Genomic DNA, 6,000 nt, shown 5'->3' with positions numbered 1-6,000 from the left:
ATTTGTCGCCGATGATTCGGAAGCGTTGGTCGGAACTGGACTCGCGTTCGTCGTTATCACCGACATTATCACCGACGTTATCATCGACATTATCACCGACATTATCACCGACATTATCACCGACATTATCACCGACATTATCTCGGCCACACGTCCACGGTGGAGTGCCACGCGGTCGCTCCGCCGCCGTATTTGTTCTACGCACCAGTTTTTCTTAACTGCTTCAATTCATCACACTGATTGGAGGAGATCGAATAACACATCAAGATGTTTCTTCGAGAAAAAAAAAGAAGACAAAAAAAAGGAAAGAAGAACACACAGGCTCACAATTTATCCGTCACCGCAAACTCCTCTCAGTGTGAGAGTCCCCGATGGCGGGGGCGATCAAATGGTTCCCCTCCGAATGGAGCGTTATCCTTTCTGCTTCTTTTCAAACAGCACAGCGGCGGGTTCCCGTCAAATCTCGAGGATATCATCTTTTGGGGAGTCTTCATTTGGAAGCGTGGCGACCGGAGGGGCAACGCTCCCAGGAACGCAGTCCTTATTTACTGGCCCCGTTAATTCCCATTCCCAGCACAGCGAGGGTTTTTTTGGGGGGGGGGGGGGGGGGGGGGGGGGGCCACTCGAGAAGTCTGCACACTGTGAAGTGGACTTGACATTTTTCTTCTCTAATTGTGTTTTTCTTCTCCCTTTGCCGGATTTCCGTGTGTGTGTGTGTGTGTGTGTGTGTTTATTGTTTCTGTCTGCGTGCGCGGCCGTGCCACAAAAACTCTACATCAAAATAAGTGTGTGTCCGCGAGTGCATGTTTGTGTGCATGTGCACGGGAATACTTATTCGTCTGTGCGTGTGCGTGTGTGTGTGTGTGCGTGCAGCAACAGTGTGTTTGTTTTTTGCCAATTAGGCGCTCAATGACAGGACATGTGGTGAAGCAGCTATGGCTGGACTATTCATGGATCAGCAGTTATGGGAGGGAATTTGAAAATACCAACTAGATACACACACACACACACACACACACACATGCTGTTTACGCCGATGTCCGCCACTTGTGTCAAGTTCACATTTCTTTGGCACGTCAACCAGAACTACTCTTCCACTTTTATTTTATTTCTTTCTTTCTGTACCAGCGCTTTGGGTACATGAAAAGCGCTTTATAAATCAAATATGTTATTATTATTATTACGAGAGAAAAACTGATATTAGTTTTGTACATTTCCACACTAATCCCTCAGTTCATCACTTTGGCAGAAAGAACGGATAGACTCTCGAGAACAGAGAGAGAAAGTGCTTGTGACCCTCGTCTTCAATTAAATGTTAAACCGACGCCGCAATTGAAGAAGGCGCGATGAGCAGGTGCGATTCAAACGGTGGTTTTTACACTCAGTACTTTTCTGTTCATTCACGTTGGACAGGGAAACAGCTCACGCGGCCCCGAGAGGAGTCTTGAGTGTAGCGCCGGTCGACCCGCTGGATCGAGTGAACGCCGAAGTCACCTCTTCCTCCATCAGTCGTCGCTCAGCCCTCCTCTCCTGAAGCGAGGCCATATGGCGTCTCTACCTCTCCCCTCCTCTTCCTGCTTCAGTATCCGCCCCCTCTTTCCCCTTTTCCACCGTGTCTCAGCAGCAGCGGAGCCAGGAAGTAAAGGCGAGGGTGTGACTTTGGTCCGAGACGTTGGGGGGGTCTAAGGGGTCCTCCGCCAGAAACATGCTTTCGATTGAATCCCATTTCATTCAGGGGGCTCCTTTGTAGGGTCCAGTGTTTCCCATGCGATTTATGGTGGTGGACGTCAGACCCTGTAGAGGAAAGGTCTGTGACTAATCTGCTGAACTGAACAACTGATCTTGCAAGATTATTGTAAGTGTGTCTGTCAGTGTTGGATGTGGAGAGTCTCTACGACCACGACACATTTAAAAGATAGACAGCTGATCATCACTCTGGAGCAGTTGGGACTCATCAACGGGAGACAGTGTCAATCACCACAAAGACGCGTTGTTCGCCGGTTCAGGGTTCAAGAGTCGAGCGTCACCCAACTCTGAGTAAAAAAACTAATTTGAAAGTGGGGGGGGGGGGGCACAAACGGGATTTTTGAAATTACGCCCATGAGTAGAGGAGCCGGATCTTATGACTCCGCTCCTTCCGCCGCACACCGGATGTGTTTATAGGCGGAGCGCAGGCGGTGGGGGTTGTAAAGGTGGGACAACCGCCCGATGCCGTGAAACCCCCCCCCCCCCCCCCCCTGTGAATTTCCAGTGCAAACACGAGTCTCTTTCCAGCCCAGAATTCTCCTCACGATTTGCGTGGGGACGCAGAAACCGTAGTGTGCCGCATTCCGAGATGGCGCCACATCGGTGCCAATGACTGATGTTCGCCCTACACAATTTCTCACGTAATCATGTAATTAACCTATACTCTGTTTGAATTGTGTTCTGGTATGTGGGAAAGACTGTCTACGAGAGGTAAGACCGGGGGAGAAATGTGGTTTACAATGGGTTAATGAACAGCTGGGTGTATCAGGGCCAGGAAGAAGGATTCAGAGAGATGATAAGGCCAACCTTCTTGGTGACCTGGCCACTTTCGAGGCTTCATTGACTTCCATCAATACAGAAAAGCAGTAAGATAAGGAAATACAATTTATCTTATGTTTCACCACTTACCTTCGCACCATTCAAGTCTGTTCACTGGACTAAAACGGCTTACATTTCAATAAAAAATGGAAAAATACTAAACTAGAACTTTGGTCCGACATCAACCAAGCAGTTCCGACGGAGTAACGTGGGTCCCTGAGCTGAATAAAGAAAAATATTACAATATTTATATCTGTGTTTCCACGCATAGATATAAATAAAGCAAAAATAAATAAACCAGGGTTTTGCAGAGTCATCTGATACCAATGTTGCAGGGTCCGTTGATAGTGCAGCTTCGTGCCTTATGGACATTTATCATTATAGTGGATCATTCTTAATACAACGATCGCCTTGAGCTACTGGGCTGGCTCCTCTGCTGCTGGGGGGCGGGGGGGGACAACCCGTTGGGGTGTGCCGGGTGTGTCAGGGTTTTCCACAACACATATCCCTTAATTTTTGAAGTTGGCCCATTAGTGGCACCATTGAGCTCTGCGACATGGGACGCGGCATGTCACCGAATGCACTAACGGATAACATTGTACAGTGTATACAGACATAATCTTTCCCTTGGCTGGACATTATTTTGGATGAAACAGTGCTGCTGTGTGTTTGTGATTCTGTTTCTCTCTCTCAGAGTCAGCTGACCGGTCCAGGCGTCGGTCCAAGCAACACACCTGCTGGATGCCACAAAACGCATTAGTCTGGTGCGAGTGCCTCTCACTGCAGGCCTCCTCTCCTCTCCTCTCCGCCACACTCCACTCCTCTTCTCTTCTCCGCTCTCGTTTCCTCTCCCCTCCTGTCATCGTTCAGCCTCTCCCGCTGTAGCAGTTTTTTCCCCCCCTCTCTTCCCTCTCTATATTTCCTGCCCCCTCGCCTCTTTTCTCCATGATTGCAGTGCTGAAGTCCATTCTCAGTCTGAAGACTTGAAGATGAATCTGCTTTCCAACACCTTGGAAACACCAAGTAGTTCGATCAATGCCGTTCCAAAATGTTCCGGACGTCATCTACAGCGGCGTCCACATTGAGGAGAATTTCTGCATGTGCAAGAGTCGTCAACATTTCGAGGAATCCTCAGTTCTTATGATGACACACGCTGTTGCCAAGAATGAAACCGGAAATGAGAAAAGATCAGCACCCTCCAATGTTCTAGCTCTAAATTTGGCCCCTAATCATTCTTCTTGGGAAATCTTCTGGTCCTACTTGGTCGTGGACATCGTCTGTCGTCGGCACCATTCTCTGGAAATCATCTCAGCCACCTTGTGGGCTCAGAGTGCAGATAGATAACGCCCTCCACCCTGCAGGAGTTTGGTTCCGGAGCCGGTGCTGTGCGTGGAGGTCCGGCTGTGCAGAGTGGTCGGCTCCACTCTGGCACCATCTCCATCTCCTTCGCTGCCAGAGAAGTGATGGAATGATCAGTTGGCAGTGCCATGGAACGGTCCGGCCACGGTCCCCGCTTTCATCACACCCAACCCCTGATTCCTTTCCCTGCGGGTGCTGGGCCCACAGGGCGAAGGGACAATTAAATCTGTTCCAAGTTCTACTCCATGGGTCAACTCCCAGGCATCTCCCCCCCCCCCCCCCCCCCCCCCCAGCTCTTGGTTGAAGATGATGCATCCCCCGTAAAAGAATCATCCATCAGGGCTTTATGAATTGTTCTTGGTCTGGTCTCTCTCCTGGGACCAGTTTGCTTCTGGAGACTTGGACACAGAATAAACCCCTCCACAAAGTTCAGATCCATGCAAGGACACTGAAAAGCAAATATGATAATAAATAAACCTAATTTAATGGTGTCAAATACCGCCCCTTTAAAAAAGAAAATCGACTTCCTTGTTTCAGACCACGAGATGGGAGTTGTCAAAAAGAGCTAATCAGATATTTATTCAGGTCACTGCATATTTAAGCTTTCTTATTTTTTGCCCACCAGCAACTTTTTATCACAGAACATTACTCCTCACCTCCGCAGCGGCAAATTGGATCAAATGGGTCTTGTGATTTATGGGCTAAATCCCCCCATTTTACTTATTCACCAGTCTAGATTGGTTTTCACAAATGTCCCTTAAAATCTTTGAAAATGAGCGTTATTATCATTCGATGACTGTGATGTATATTTCATCATAAGGCATGCTTAACATTTTATCCCCTGCAGCCGACGAGGATTGGACGTGTCTATTTGTGTCAGCAGCTCCAAGCTTATTATGCGGCTGCTGAAATTTTAAGGGTTCCTCGCGTCACGTTGTTTTTGAATGGGCCCTCTGTTGAGCCACGGCACCGATTTATTCTTTTTACGTTCTCTTTTCCACACTGATTTACTCAATTGAGTTTTTTTTGTCGAGCAGCCTGGGGCTGGAATTACGACATAAACGTTGTGGGGGGGGGACATAACAAACACGCAAAATACAACTGCATTCAATTCACAAATTTGGATGAACATTTTTGAATTCAACGGTCACCTTTGTCAAACTGTTTTCCTGTGGGGGAACTACCTGCCGCAGCACTGGTGTGTCACAGCAGCAGGAAACACAGACCGAACATGTCCTGCTCACCGGTGCCGTCAGTCACAGACTGGACGGACACACAGACTGACAGCTCCTACTCACGGGCGAGGGCTTCAGACTTATGCACATGCAAACCGCCCTCCCTCCCATCGTCTTCACGGCCGGTCAGTTCTTCACATTCAGAACCCGGTACCAAGGCAACACGATAAGAATGAGCTTTAATTGCACAACGTTTATTGTCAGGTCTCCTGGAATTCCAAAGATGGCGGGCAACGACGTAACCTCTCACATATTTTCTTTGACTTTTACACTTCTAAAGGATTCATTTGTTGCGTTTAATTTGATTAGGCTCAGGGTGCGTCGTATCCCGATGGCCTCCCCACGCTGTCCGACGACGAACGTGGTTAGGTAGAGGTCAAAGGTAATGGCGCATATTACTCCAACATCCTCCCAATCAGAGCCCCCGACACCAGCAAATATGTGGATAGAACAGAGGTGAGTTCCTCTGACTAGAGGAGGCGATAGAAGAGAGCGGAGTGTTGAGTTCCCCCGTCTGGAAGGGGGGACAGCAAGGTGACAGAGAGCCGATGAGCTGAGTGTAAGGTGGTGGCCCGGCCACTAGGGCGACATCCACCCCCGCCTGACTAGGCTTACTCTGGTTCCCTGATCAAGAGAAAAGAGAAAGAGGGTGAGAGATGGAGAAGCGAGGATCTTCAGGTGGTCGACACTGGTCCAGCTCCATTGGCGACGGCGGTTGAGGCTGTCAGACATGCTGGGGTAGATGAGGTCATCCTTTGGGCTCCACAGGGAGCAGAATTGACGTCAGGGTTGCCGGCTGATGGTTAGGTTTAGTTCGTTGTCGTTGTTCACTAAATTGAGC

Source organism: Scophthalmus maximus, chromosome 7, assembly GCF_022379125.1.
Source record: "Scophthalmus maximus strain ysfricsl-2021 chromosome 7, ASM2237912v1, whole genome shotgun sequence".
Taxonomy (NCBI): Eukaryota; Metazoa; Chordata; class Actinopteri; order Pleuronectiformes; family Scophthalmidae; genus Scophthalmus; species Scophthalmus maximus.
The sequence above is the reverse complement of the archived record's forward strand: the minus strand, read 5'-3'. Positions refer to the sequence as shown.